Source organism: Paroedura picta, chromosome 4 (genome assembly GCF_049243985.1).
Source record: "Paroedura picta isolate Pp20150507F chromosome 4, Ppicta_v3.0, whole genome shotgun sequence".
Taxonomy (NCBI): domain Eukaryota; kingdom Metazoa; phylum Chordata; class Lepidosauria; order Squamata; family Gekkonidae; genus Paroedura; species Paroedura picta.
Window position 1 is genome coordinate 44,467,135 of NC_135372.1, and position 15,184 is coordinate 44,482,318.

General features: G+C 42.4%; 1 long non-coding RNA gene across 2 annotated transcripts; it reads right to left on the reverse strand.

The window, feature by feature from the left end:
- Window positions 1-11,823: 11,823 nt before the first annotated feature.
- LOC143836769 (uncharacterized) lies at window positions 11,824-14,631 on the reverse strand. Of its 2 annotated transcripts, none has more exons than XR_013230722.1 (3): window positions 14,410-14,631; window positions 13,316-13,476; window positions 11,824-11,925 (listed from the first exon to the last, which is right to left on the reverse strand). It is a non-coding gene; the product is annotated as an uncharacterized LOC143836769 (long non-coding RNA). The 2 variants fall into 2 exon arrangements; XR_013230723.1 differs by having other exon boundaries at window positions 13,316-13,529.
- Between the last annotated feature and the right edge of the window lie 553 nt (window positions 14,632-15,184).

Sequence of the window (15,184 nt, forward strand, 5' to 3'; positions counted from 1 at the left end):
TCAGGCCGACCAATTTACTTGCCACAAGATGGCTTAAAAAAAATTCTACTAAATATCACAGACTGTCAGTCTTTCAAAGCACTTGTAACTTATGTTCTCAACACAGTCCTAAAACAAACTTGTCTTGTCAAATTGAAGGCATTATTGTTATTTTTCCCCCTACGGCAACAGGCAGGAAGCAATGAGAGAAAATTAGACTTGCCCAGCAGGATCAAGCAGCAGGAGAAACCAAAATAGAAGGTGGAAGAAAGGCTTTTATCTTAATATGAATAGCTTCAGTAATAAGCAAGACAAAAGCAAAGGGGTGGGGATCCACCCTAAACTGCTGAGATAATAAATTACTTGTTGGTTTGGAACTTTGCAGCTTGGCCTGTTGTGATGGTCCCTCGCATGAATAAAGCAGGAACGAGAACAGCCGCATGACTTCATAACTCTTTTGTTTTGCTGCCCTGCTGGAAACACAGTAAGGCAGCAATACTGGCTCCTGCTGATATCTGTACAGTGCTTTATAGTCAAAGACTATGTGGCGGTTCTCTGTGATAAAGCTTCAGGAACTACAGAAATGAACGATTTCTTTATTTACTGTTCCAGGAAGCATCCCCAGACCTGGAGTTGTGAGCTTTCCTCCAATGTCAAGGTGACCCAGAGAAGAGTCCCAAGGCAGAAGAGACTGCTGTGTTGTTGAAGCGAACATGCCTTGGTTTTGTATGGGTCCTGAATGAGAAACCACTTGGGGATCATTGGAGGAAGATCAGGGGTATCAGTGAAATGAATTACATACTAATCCCGGGGGGGGGGGATGATATTATTATAGTTGTGCTATAACTGAAGATGCTTGTGTGGTAACACAACTGCCCCATCGTGTTTTATATATTCCACACACAAAATGACTGCAGAGTGATTCAGATGCCAGTGGCTGCTGCATAGCACATTTGCCTCAGCAGTGGTCAAGGCGAAAGGCGGGGTAGGGGGCTATGCAAAGACACTACTGAGTAGAATGGTGGCTCAACATGGTTGATGCATAGCTGGGACCGATTCCGCATGAGGAATTTGCCTCTGCCCAGCATCTCATTGCTCACAGGTTTTAGTGCTTCTTCCTCATGACATCAGCAGCAACTCGTAGCTCTCCAGTAGGTGGCACAAGTTTTCATCCAGTTTGCTCCACGATGAGGGAAATTGCAAATTCCTGCTTCCCCTTTCTTGTTGTGTTGCAAATTGAGGTGCAAACAGGGGCAAACCCATCTAAAGTGACAAATGCACAACTGTCTTGGTAGCGTTTTCCCCATCCTCACACCTACTTTCCCCTCCTCATTTCTGGATCATTTTTTTTTTTTAAATCACGGTCAGTGTAGATATGGCACTGCAAATCTACGTGCCCTCAGTTCAAGTAAAATGTTATCTTCAGTGTGCACATTAATATTGGGATTGGGCAGCAACCCAATCTAAAACACATTCCTGTTGTGTTTTCTGGCGGTGGGGTATGAACGGGGAAAAGGAGGGGCATGTGATGAAGCAGCCCTTAGCTTAGCATCCATGCTGTTACCCAAATTGCTTTCACACGTGTCCTGGAACACGGGTTTTCGAGCTATTGGGGGGGGGGGAATCAGCCAAATTACTGCAAGAAGGGGGTAACTAGCGTTATGGATCCTTGCCTATGTATACAAGGGTTAACAGTGCTCTGTGTTTTAAATCTTCATTGTGAACACACAACCATTGAGGTCCAGTGACTATGGCCAGCCTATCACAAATCTACCTGAACATAAAGACAGACTACTTTACAAAGAATCCCAGAAAAGAGATCTAAATGTTTTATTGTTGTGATATGATCCCGTAGCAATGCAGAAGTGTACGTTTAAAAAAATGTTTTAGTGTTGTGGCATGTTCCCACAGCAATGCGAAAATGTTTTTTAATTTATGGACTCGGGGTGGACAGAGATTTGTGACCCCAAAATCACTGCTGTAAAGGAATTGGTGGCTTTCGTTGATTGACAGCTCAAGGAGCTGGGGGGAAACTTTGGGTTGTCCACATTTCCTGCTTCTCAACCACCTCATTAGGAGGCAGAAAGCTATGATAAGATAAGGGGATAACATGGGAGGGGGTCTACTTCAGGAAGCATGAAAACTCATGGTTTATTATCACATGTTTCCAAGCAGTACGTGACATGTTTAATGCCTCTGTGCGGAATCAGTCTGGTTGGGAAATTCCTGGAGATTCATGGGTGGAATGTGAGAAGGGCAGAATTTGGTGAAGAGAGGGATTTCTGAAGGGTATAATGTCATAGAGCCAGCTTGGTGTAGTGGTTAAAAGCGCAGACTTCTAATCTGGCGAGCTGGGTTTGATTCTGTGCTCCCCCACATGCAGCCAGCTGGGTCACTCAGCCTCACTCACCTCACAGGGTGTTTGTTGTGGGGATAGGAAAGGGAAGGTGACTATAAGCCGCTTTGAGCCTCCTTCGGGTAAAGAAAAGCAGCATATAAGAAAAAACTCTTCTTCTTCAATCCATTGCTTCAAAGAGGCCATGTCTTCCCAAGCAACTGGTCTTGGTAGTCTGAAGATCATTCCAGGAGATCAGCAGACACCTGGAGGCATGTAATCCTGGTGGCAGATCTGAGTTTTTGTAATGGCAGCTGATCCAAACATTGTCTCTGGAAATGGGGGAAATCGTAGAAATAAGCATACGGTATAGTCCCCCTGGGCCCGTACCAGTTCAGAACACCATGCAGAGAGCACATATATTCATGTCCTTGGGCATGCTCAGAATTTCTTCCCCATGGAAAGTTATTTGTTCAGGAGAAAGGTTCTGAACACATTTGGAAAACTCGGTCAAAGTTCATGTAATACCAAGAATTTCATTATAGCAGCCAAGGCTGTCTGAAGCTGATGGTTCATGAACCCATGACAGAAAAAAAAAAAATTAACATAGTCAAATCCTTCTGATCAACACCATAGAGCTCAGATTCTGCACAGGCCAGCTGATTTAGACAGTAGTGACATGTCTTTGATTTTTGCTTCTTTTTGCCAAGCAAAATTAAAATGCATCATGCAAGAGAGAGAGAGAGAATATGCTTAAGTATACAATGCCATTCAGACTAAAGCTCTAGACTCACTCCTAGTTAAATGTATTGGCTACTCTGATAAGTGCAAGGTACAGTTCCTTCTCTCCAATCAGGATCCAGATACAATTGATGAAGTGACTAAATTCTTACAAATGGCAATTAAGCTGCGAGAACTTAAGAACTAATTGAATGTATTCTGATTTGTCTTATTTTTTTATGCCAATAAAGGTTGTTGTTGTTGGTGGTGGTGGTGGTGGTGGTGGTAGTGGTGGTGTTAACACACACACACACACACACACACAAAAGACAGGTTGCAGAACTGATTTCACTTGATACGGAAACTGGAGTGCCTAAACACTGGATTTTATTTTCATTGGATTTTTTTAAGAAAGGGAAGACATTGGCCTTGAACGTTGAGCCAAAAAAAAAAAAAAACCTTGACAAGAGAAATAAATCTTCATCTCCCCCCCCCCCTTGTCTTCTATTTAGCACTGAAGCTTTTTTCATTCCTGGTGCGTGATTTCTCTTCTCAAAACCAATGAAAACTTAGCAGCACTTAGTTTGGGGGTTGGCCTGCTCCTAATGTTGGGCTGACAGGAAGCACTGAACTCTTTGCTTGCTTTTTGCTTAAGTTATCCAGGTGAGCTTTGAGTCCTCTGGATGGCACCATTGTACACTCTCCCATACCCTTTTTATTTCTCTTTAAGTGATACGTGATGTGCAGCATAACTTTAAGGAACAAAACAGGATATTGTGCGTTTCTCCCCCCAGTTTTATGAGTGCAAGAAAGCAATAGGAAAAGAAAGGGGGAAAAAACATTTCTAGAGCTTAGATGAGGTTTTTTAAAAATGTTTTCTCTGTTAATTTAAGTTAATGTTGTGGTCCTAGCAACTTCATTGCTTTTCAGTTTATTCTTTCCTAAGGGAAAGAAAGCAATTCTTGGCGACTGTCAAAACTGTCTCCTCTCTCTTTCAGAAGAGTAGCATAGAATGGTTTTTATATGTTTTTTTATATTAGTTGAATTTGTTCACACCATTTTACTTCCTGTTTTGGAAACAGACCAGCCAGCCCCCTTTTTGGCTGTGGCTGCTTCTCTCAGAAGCATGAACTGAACCAGGTTGCTAAAGCAGGATCTTAGGACTGTAGATTCACTAAAGCACCCTTGGCCAGCTGCTTAGCAACCTTCATGTTCTCCCAAGGGGGAGAAAACCTTTTCTCTGGTATCTGGGAGTCTGTGCCTCTGAATATGGCCTGTTGCCTAAGTGGGTCTCTGATGGCTGATCCCTGGCTGGGCTGGAAATCCAGGCTGTCTCCCGGCAGGGGTGGGAGGCACTGTCTGTACTTAGCTGTGCTGACCTTGGAGCTGGTAGGGTTCCCAGCTGTAGTTATCAGACCTGATGGAAAGCCAGCAGCACAAGTCCTGCCCAGTTTGCAGGGATCATAAAAACAACACAGGCCGCCTGTTACCAGACTCCAAGGAACCAGGCAGAGGTGGATCAGTACACAATCCACAAGTCCAAAGGCAGGCAGCAGTACAGAATGGTCAGAGATGGTCCAAGAGGTCGAGGCAGGCAGCAAGGAGTCAAGGTCATGGTCAGTCCAGAGTCAGGCATGGTCAAGAGATGGGCAGAAACCTAGATGCACATGGACAAGGCAACAATTCCACTTGTTGCACTCAAGCTGAACAGCCTGTTCTTCAACATGGCCAGGGGATAATGAGAGATCCTGTGAAGTCTCACTTTCAGCCCCCATCCTGTGAGGAATCAGATCCTCTGGTGATAGTCAGCAGCCATCCTCTGGTGATAGTCCTCCATCCTCTGGTGATAGTCAGCAGCCAGCTGGGCACTCTTTCTTTGGCAAGTTAGGACTTGAGTGCCCCTTCCTTCTGCTCAAAGCCTCCTGCTGGTGCTGGACCGTGGCTCCTCTCCCTCCTCTGAATCATCACCAGCCTCCACAGGTTGGCTCCTGACAGGGTGGATTCTCCAATTTCCTTTCTGAGCCTAGGTAGCCAAGACTTCCTCCTGAGGGGAGATCTCCTGCCTCATGATGGACTTACACTGTCAGTGCCAAAAGTCATTGGGAATATCTTTCCTTAAATGAAAGTTCTTTGATTCTCTCTTAGCATGAATGGAGGATAGAGGGAATGCTGTCTGCATATTGCCCTGTTGTCCCAGGCACATTTTTTGCAATGTTCTTGTGATTCATTTGGGGATTTCAGTGGGGCTATGCAGAACCCTTTCAGTGTTAGCAGACTTTAAATAGGAAAGGAGCTGCTTAACAAATAAATAGTTTACTAAGTTTAGTAAGAACTGAGAAGCAATCTTGCAAAGAGAATGAGGGGAGATCAAGACCTAGCAGTCTAACTGAGTAACTGTTCTTTTTCTGGAGACAATCAGAGATGAAGTGTACTCAGAGGAGCAGGAAGTCTCCAACTTAGCCAATCTGGACACAGGAGAAGGTTATTTGAAAAATACCAAGAAGTTTCTGGTCTGTATATGCTAAATACAAATCTCCTCTGATGCCCTCTGTAGAATATTCTTCAGAGAATCTTGAATCATGCACTTGACAGACCCTGCATATTCTAACATTCAGTTGCATTGGTGTCTTCACAGATATTTAAAAAGAGGAGTTCTTTCTAGATTTCATTATGGCATAGTCATATTGGTCAGTTGAGGATCAGGGGACAACATATGCAAATCTTTAGGGATGTGATAAAGGGATTTATAAAATAGTGGGAGAAAACTTTGGGTGGCAACCTACTTTAGGCAGGATGAACTGCCTTCAGCCTACAGGGTTGTCCTCCAACTTAAGTAATCTTCCTCCAGCTGAAGACGTCATGCAGGGCTGCAGGAAGGCTTCAGATGTTTGCTTAATGGAGTGGTAAGATGTAGGCTACTGGAATTTGCTGGACACCACTAAACTGGACATTACAAAATCAAAAGACATGCAGGTAGTTGTACAAGGAAGAAAGTGAGGGGAGGGCCAAACATTCAGTGGCTGAGGGATCCTTTATCACAATGGACTGTCCAAGTGCTGCCCTTGGCCTTCATTCACATATAGGAGTAAGCATTGAGAATCAAGCCTGCTTGCAGTTTTATTGATCAATCATGTGCTCTCTTTTAGTACATGCTATCTGACTCAGGTTACTGAAAGTACTGTTTAGAGAGTGATAGAGAGTAGGAGGACAATTTGTTGGAAAAAGATGGCAGACAAATCAGAGGACTGCATCACAGCTGCCATTGCAAACGTGCAGCCATCGTGTCCGTCTACCGCCAAAAGTTAGGGGAATTTTCACAGCTGATTTTCAAAGTCATATGGAAGAACACTATAAGTTAAGATACCTGCAGTTAGATCTGTGGATACAATGTCAATGATGCTACAAATGAAACCATCAAAGGATGCTTAAGATATGAAATGTGAAGAGTCCATTGATGGTCAACTAGGGAGCAATGCTTGAGAGGACTCGCTGCAGATGGCACATCACCATCAATTTTAAATTGACTCCTTTTGAAAATGGTTTTCAAGCTCAGCTTTCTACCTGAAACACAACGTTGTCCTGATTCAGAGAGTCTGTATGTTGCCATTTGTATTTACCTGTGACTATTGCTGCTGTTCTCGATTGCATAGCACACCGATTAAGTACAGGGCATCCTTGATTCATGAATGATTGGATGGGCTGAAAAGGGGCACCCTCCTCTCTGCAACAGCTATTGTGTGTCCGCCAGGCACAGTGATGCAGTTAGGTGTGATCCTGCTTTTCCTGCATGCCATTTGTTGTTGTTGTTGTTTTGAGATTGACTAGGAATCTCTTTACTGGCCCTGACATGACATGTAGAGAGAAGCCGATTCCTAACACAGGATCAAGAAAGAACACAACAACAGAGGTATCTTGGTAACACGTTGACTAGTGGCGTGTCTTGGTATAAGGTCCATTTCATTGCTGAGCAAAGTGAGGATGGGGATAAAAACAGATAAAGAAAACAATGGCGAACTGTGAATAAATCCCCCTCCCCTTTTTGATAAGTCATGAAGACAAAAGATTGACAGGAAGCAAGCATTTAGACATCCTTTGATCTCAATGTAACATATAGGACTGAGCTAGTTTGCCGTCCACCTTTGGTGTTGGGATAGTGAAGGTAAATTAACACACCCTGGACTGAATAAACAATTGCCAGTTCTCTAAAAGCAGCCATTACAGAGGTGGCAGCTTAACCTCTTCAGTCCCGCACCACTTTAATCAGAAGCTGACACTTGTCCTTGATTCTGTGATGTCTTTGTTGGTCGATGTCAGCTCTCTCTCACTTTCTTACCTCTATTGAGGTTTGCCTGCCTTTAATCTTGAGCATTTGCAGAGGCATTAAGTCCACAACACTATGAATTTAAGGGGTGATCTACTCAATTCGCTTTCAACTGGGCATTCTATGTACTCACAATCAGTCGCCTTCACTTACAGCAGAGCTGGTGGAGTAGGCAATTATGTGTGATACTTGAGCTCAGTACATTCCCTTGAATAGACCACTTCATAGTGGGTTGGGCAGCCATTTTCTATAATGACCCCTTTCTAAGCTATTAGACTATATATGTACAATGCCCACCCTAGCCTCTGAGAACCCAAAGCACAAATGGGCTTCCATATGAAAATAGGTCTCCCTGAAAGCGATCGTAGGAAGAATTTCTCCATTTCATTTTCTTATTTTGAAACATTTGCTTTTGAAAAACATGTATAGTAAGAAATCATTCCATATTAAATGTAAATGTGTTTGCTATTTTTGCCCCCTGCCTCCCTGCTAGCACCCATTGTATCAGCTACAATGGGCTTTAATTCTAGTAGAACCATAGAATCATAGAATAATAGAGTTGGAAGAGTCCTCCTGGGTCATCTAGTCCAACCCTTGCACTATGCAGGATACTCACAACCCTATTGCTCACCCACTGTAACCTGTCACCCCCTTGAATCTTCACAGAATCAGCCTCTCTGTCAGATGGCTATCCAGCCACTGTTTAAAAATCTCCAGAGATGGAGAACTCGCCACCTCCCGAGGAAGCCTGTTCCACTGAGAACCTGCTCTAACTATCAGGAACTTCTTACAGATGTTTAGATGGAATTTCTTTTGAATTAATTTCATCCCATTGGTTCTTGCCCTTCTTGGGCAAGAGAGAACAACTCTGATCCATCCTCTATATGGCAGCCTTTTAAATACTTAAAGTTGGTTATCAGATCCCCTCTCAGTCATCTCCTCTCCAGGCTAAACAGACCAGGCTCCCCCTGTGTCACAAAGATGGCATGCTTTTTTTTTTTTTAATCGCAATCTATTTGCTTCACCCGTTGCCTGACAGCTCTCTATAGTTATTTTAATCAAGCGTTGACAAGGACAACCTGCGTCCGATTCTCCTATTACTTCAATTATAACCGGATTTAAATGGAATTTGAGAATTGTACAAAGCCCACTTCCATTTTTTTATACTTGAATAAATCGCGAGGAAAGCCAATTAAACGGTTTGCCACCCCATTGTTTTGAAGAGCAGATCACCTTGAGAAGGAGCCCAGCGACGCACAGCAACATCGAAAACCTGGATTTGGTTCTGGGAAATGGAGTGAGCCTTAGATTATCTTCATAGTTCACTCATGAGCAGCGCTGTCCTCCCAAATAAATAAGTAAACACTACTCAGCTGTGACAGGTAAAATGCTATTATAGTTGTTCTTATGAGCATGCTAGAGAAACAGGTCACGCCAGCAGTCAGCTGTCAAGACTCTGAATCCCTAGTTTCTACTGAGTATTACCGAAATGTGAGCCACTGCCGTGGTTCAAGAGGTCACTGACATTCTCCCACTCTTTCAGGTTTCATTGAAATCTAATCCTCCCACCCCTTCATGGTAGTGTATTGTATGGACTGCAGATTCTGCAAACAGATCTTCACCATTTCAGGAACTTATACATGATTTGCTAATAAGGTAGCAGTTCGATACACAACAACTTTTGTTCTCTAATTACACAATTAATTGGAAACTGCTTAGGTCTGTGCTTTTGAAGGGGATAGGATGTGCTGTTAAACTCGGTGATGCTTCTGGGGTGAGGATGGGGATAATCTCCAGTTAAACTAAGCCTGGGTACCGAAATGGAGAGCAATGCACACTTAAATCAATTGTGCACGTGGCATATCACAATGATGAATAGTAATGATCTGGAAATGTGAAAATAAATCTGATCTGTGGTTCTGAAAAGAATGTGTCTCACTGGTGCTGTGTCCCTGTACAGAAAAGAAACAAACATATATCTTTGGAAATGGCTGAATTATTTGCATGCTCCTTCTTACTATGGGGAGAGGCTTTCCCTCTATATGTTTCCCCTATAGTTGACTGTGGATCAGGATGAAAGTTATGGATATTGTCCTAAGTATTTTTATTTTTTTTTGGAACCCACCCCCCTTGGGAAATTTCATAAGTCTTCTTAAAACTCCTGTTATTTCCCTCAATATTCATTGTATGTTTTGTTCAAGCAAAATTATTTGAGGCACAATCCAGTGGCCATTGAAAGCATGCAGATCTCCAACTCCTTTGAATTCTATAGATGTTTTCTCGTCAGCAAACCTTTGAAACTTTAAATGAAATGTTATGGCAATTCTAGATTATTCATAATTAAAGACTGAGGGGTGGGGGAAGTACTTGTGCAGAGATTCTGTGTTAAAGAAGAACCAAAGATGATGGACCAAAACAGTGAGCGATGGGCTTCCGGGTACAATTTGTTCCTGGACAAAAATGTTGCATCAGTCCTTAAAAAGAATGCTGCAAGTCTTCAGAAAGCGGTGGGATGTACGTCTAATAAATAATAATAATAATTAGAGTTACAAGGCAAAACAAAATACTGCATGCACGATTTTAAACAATTGCTGTTTGAAGGGCTGCTTTTTCTTCTCACTTGGTGAGGAAGAAGAAGAAGAAGAGTTGGTTCTTATATGCTGCTTTTCCCTACCCGAAGGAGGCTCAAAGCGGCTTACAGTCGCCTTCCCATTCCTCTCCCCAAAACAGACACCCTGTGGGGTGGGTGAGGCTGAGAGAGCCCTGATATCACTGCTCGGTCAGAACAGTTTCATCGGTGCTGGGATGAGCCCAAGATCACCCAGCTGGCTGCATGTGGGGGGAGTGCAGAATCGAACCCGGCACGCCAGATTAGAAGTCCGCACTCCTAACCACTACACCAAACTGGCTCTCCTCACCAAACAGGAAGTACCTGTGGGAATGCTTCCATGCTTCCTCTTTAGCTGGCAGTTGGTGGAGCAGGTTGTCCTCTCAACCAATACGTTGCTGTAGGTGTAGGTGTAGGTACTGCTGGATTTTTTTTGCCGTTTATAATATGCCAGTTGTTGGCAGTCGTTTTGGCCATATGGATAGTCAATCGCTGGTTTCTAAGGTCTTCCTCAATCTGTTTAAGCCATGTTTTCTTTGGCGCCAGTCGTTGGATCTTCCATTCAGTTGGTCATTCTCATCAGAGGAGTTTATGAGGCAGTCTGCTGGTGTTCATTCTGCAGACATGGCCAAACCATTGCAGCCTGTGCTTTTGGATTTGTTCTTTAATTTCCAGCTGGTTGTCTCATTTAAATTATGATTGCATAGAAAGACACCCAGAATCTGCTGCAGGAATCGCATTTGGAAGGTCTCAAGTTTGTTTATGTCAGGTTTTAGTAAAGTCTATGTTTCTGATCCATATAAGAGGATTGGCAGGATTGTGTACGCAAAAGACAAGCTTTGGTCTTGAGAGAGATGTTCGTCTTCTTGCAGAGGCACCATTTGAGTGTGGCAAATGCTGATGTTGCTTAGCCAATCCTATTGTGGGCTTCAGTGGTAGAAGACATAACTTCCAGGCAAAAACTGCCAACAATGGCAGTAGCTCTAGGAATGACATGATTGTCTATATTTTTACCATAGAGTTTCCAGAGATGCCCAGAGCTACTGCCAACATTTCTACATATTCCCAAGAAGTGATGACATGTCTGCACTCCCCACCCCTGCGTCCCCACTCCAAACCTCCTGCTGGCTTTTACTCTCAACCTGATAGTCCTAAATTGTAATGTTTGAACAGGACTATTATTGCACCAAGTTGTTAGCGGGAACCAGCGTGTTTCTTATTTTAAATCTAAGACTTTGGAATGCCACACTTTGCTTGCTGTTTATTATTTATTATTATTTATATCCCAAGCTGACAAACTGGAAGAAGTATAGATACCCCTGGAGGAACACAGCAAAAACCAACAAAGCAGAAACTTACCTTGGTTGTAGTCTTGGCAAGACGAGGCAATCGAGAGTCCACAAAGGATTATCCTCTTGAAATTCTGAGACCTAATTAGATCGTTTAAGTGAGAAACAACACCTCTGCTTCATTATATCTGAGAAGGAAACCATATCGAAATTATGAAAAAAATTTCAAAGAGCTCAAGAAATACCTGTTCCTTACTTTTGATATGAAGTGTTTGTTTTTCAGGGCATCATTTTAGGTGCGGTTGCTCTTCCTCATTCCCTCCATTTGCAGGGGTTGATGGGGGAAGGAATCAGAGTCCTGAAGCTATGCTTTGGGGAGCTCTGCTTTAACATTCCTGTCGATACCATCAGTCTGCTTTCACTTAATGAGTGGCAGCATGTCCCCCTCAAAATTAATTAGCTGGTGACAACTGTTACTCTGCCATTTGTTTTTATTTTTCAACACAAAGTGTTCAGAACAACCACAGAAACAACAAAGGGATTGTGAAGCAGCAAATAATTAAAAGACAAGGGCACTGCGTTTCCACTTCGGGGGGTGTTGTCCTTAACCGTATCTTTGCTTGCAGAACATCAACAGCTCCACTCAAAGGACCCAATTTTTGGAAAGGTTATGCTGAAATTTGAAAGAAAATAATAAATGGACATAATCTCGCCTGGGCAACCCACGGAGCATCTGTTTGTTTTCTCCCTTTTATATATTCTAATGTATTTAAAATGTTCAAGATGAAAGGATTCTTCCCCCCCCCTTCTGAACAGCATATTCACCCAAGGAATCGAGCACATACACTGGGTTTCATTCAGAGAAAGTCCCTTTCTGTATTAACAAATGTAATGTGTTATCATTCTGCTGTGTTTCCAAGTCGACTAGCAATGAGATTGTAATAAAAGTCTGTTTAAAAAGTAGGGGGGAATTTGTATCACTGAAAGAGTAGTCCCAATAAAACATCTAAGGGGTAGGACTACCAATAATGACTTCACTTTTTTATTTGTTGTGAGAACTTGCTTTTATCATAACTTTTGCTGGAGAGGAGAATGTGTATCTATGAAGCCACAGGAGACATACAGAAGAATCATGTTAGAAACCACTGATATGCAATGGGGCTATAAGTGTCAGAATAGGAAGATCTGCAGTATGCATAACTGAGCAGAACATAAAGGATGTCCTGCAGAGGGTATTTGAAGAAATGCATATTTAGCATAGATAGGATTGGAACAGCCTGATGATTTTCAAATTATCTCCTCCAGCGTCCTGATTGGCTCAACAGAAGACTTCCTGCTTTTTAGAGCTCACTTCTTCCCTGCTTTCCTCCAGAATGATTGTTGATTGGAAGATTGACTACAGACAACAGCTAGCTAGATATGAGGAGATACCTCTCAGTCACCATTGCAAATAGCCATGGACTTATTCTCCTTGAATCTATCTAATACCCTTTTGAAGTAAATTCCTGGAGCCATCACTTCATCCACTGGCAGCAAATTGCACTTTTTAATCACTCAGTGTATTTTCATTTTCATTCCCTTACGAGCCGTAAGGGAGTGGCGGGCAATAAATCGAAAGATAATAATAATAATAATAATTTTGTCACTCATGAACCTACTGCCCATCAGCTTGATTGGATGCCCTTGAATTTGAGTATTTGGGAGAGAGAGAATTATTTTTGCCAACTCTCTGAAATTCTAGAGTTGCCAGCTCTAGGTTCCTGGAGATTTGGTGATAGAGTTCAGGTAACACAATGAAGTCAAGCCTAGAAAAGAGCCATTTTCTTCAGGGGAGGTGATCCCTGTAGTCTTGAGCTCCACGCCCCTTTCTGTAGGCTGACAACCCTATGTGTCAGCTAGAAGCCTACCTAGCTTATTTGGCACCCAGGGGTGGATGGAGCTTGGGGAGGCAGGGGTGGGGCTTGGAGAGGATGCTTGGTGACAGCAGGTGCCACCTTGATTCACAGTCTCAAACAAACAGTCTCAAACAAACGAACAAAGAGCACTGTAAATTTTAAACGTACAGTTATAAACCACAAGTTTCTTCCCTCTATTGGCTCTTCTTCTAGCCCACTTCATTGTCTTTGTTAGACCTTTTGCATTCTTTCATTTTAGCTGTTTCTTCTTCCATTTGTGAAATACAGGCAGATGTCATGTATCCAATTACCTGTATTGGTAAAGAGGGCTGTCCAAGTAGAGATAGAACAGATGTGGTGGGTGAAGAAGGCTCTTTTATTCCTACAGTAAGACAATCACATTTTTTTTAAGTTTGGACATTAATTGAAAATCAAGTGGATCTTTGCACTGAGCAATTATAGCATTGGAACATGATCCTGTCATTGGGTTGTTTTTATTATTGAAAGAAGAGTTGCAAAGGTAAAATGTATGAGAAAGTGGGTACTTTTTTAAATCCTAAAGTTTATGATGAATTTTGGCTGGTTCGTGGTTTGTGAACTGAAATTTGTGGCAGGCCAACCATCATTAAATTTTCATTAACTTTCAAGTGATTTGTTAATGGATACATTTCCAGAAGACTATCTCTGCTCAGTCAAAATGTTTACCAAAATCCAAAGCATCAGGAGTGGAATTGGAGGGCATTCAGATGAGTTTGTGGTGGTTTGTGATCTCTCATGAGCCACATGAACTCCCATGAGTCACACTTTCCCAATTCATGCCTCCCTGCTTAATTAATTGGCCAGATATTTCATTCAGTCTTGACCAATTCTTCTCCTTATTACAGCCTTCATTCCACATGACATTGTCTATGCAGGTCTCATCACCCCAATATAATTCCTTCCATAGTCACTTTCCTTCTGTTTTCACTAGTTGAAAAGCTGGTTGGATCCACGCCAAAGATATCTGGATATGTAATGATGTCATTGGGGGACAGCCATGGCACTTGAATCAAATAACTGACTATATTTGCATGCATGCCCCCACATTATTTTGTTGAATAAACCATGTTTCAGATTTTCCAATATGTCTGGGGGGGGGATAGTCTTTTGGAACAGTTATTTACATACTGGGTATATCTACCAAGTAAGATTTGTACATGGTAACACACTTCAAGAGATGCAGACAATGCAAATAAATGACATACTGTGATGCTTACTTATACCTTTTGCTGGAGATAGAAATGTGCCTTCCCAAGTGGGGCCATGGAACATGGCTCATGGTATGTGGCTAGAACTGTACTGGGGAGTTAATATGACACAATTTCAACCATCAGGAATGATAGAGAGACATCAGGGAAATCCAGGCTTGAATTCCAGCTCTGCCACTGAAGTCTGCTGTGTGACCTTCACTGGATGGTAAGGATAAAAGGGAGGACAGGAGAATGAGATGGATCATTTTGGGTTCTGTTGGGGAGAAAGGCAGGGCATAAAATCAGCAAACAACTGAACACAAAAAAACAAAGAGTCCTTCAAAGAGGCTTGCAGCTTTATTCCACAGAGCATCCTTCTTTAGGAAGTGCCATGTTGACCAATCTCATTCATGCTTCCTTGGACTAAATCTCACTGATTTTAATGGCATTTGGTTTGAGCCTGACTTCATTAGGTTCTGTACACTGGTTATATAAAGGGGCTCTTGCCCAGAGCCTGACAATTTCATCTTGTACAATATTTGATCGCTAATCGCAGTCAAACAGATGGTCCAGGGCCATTTACAAGCAAGCATGATGCTGACATCAATCCTACGGTTTTCGTATTACCTTTGAAAACTGGGTTTGCATTTCTGGTTATTATGCACGGTGCCTTTGATAAAGCCTATCTCCTATTCAATCCTTTTTAAAGTCTATTGATTGAATGGCTTTGACAGACACTCTCTGACAATGATTTATGCTAGTTAATGTTTTATGCTCCATAAAATAGTACTTTTTAAAAATGAAGATT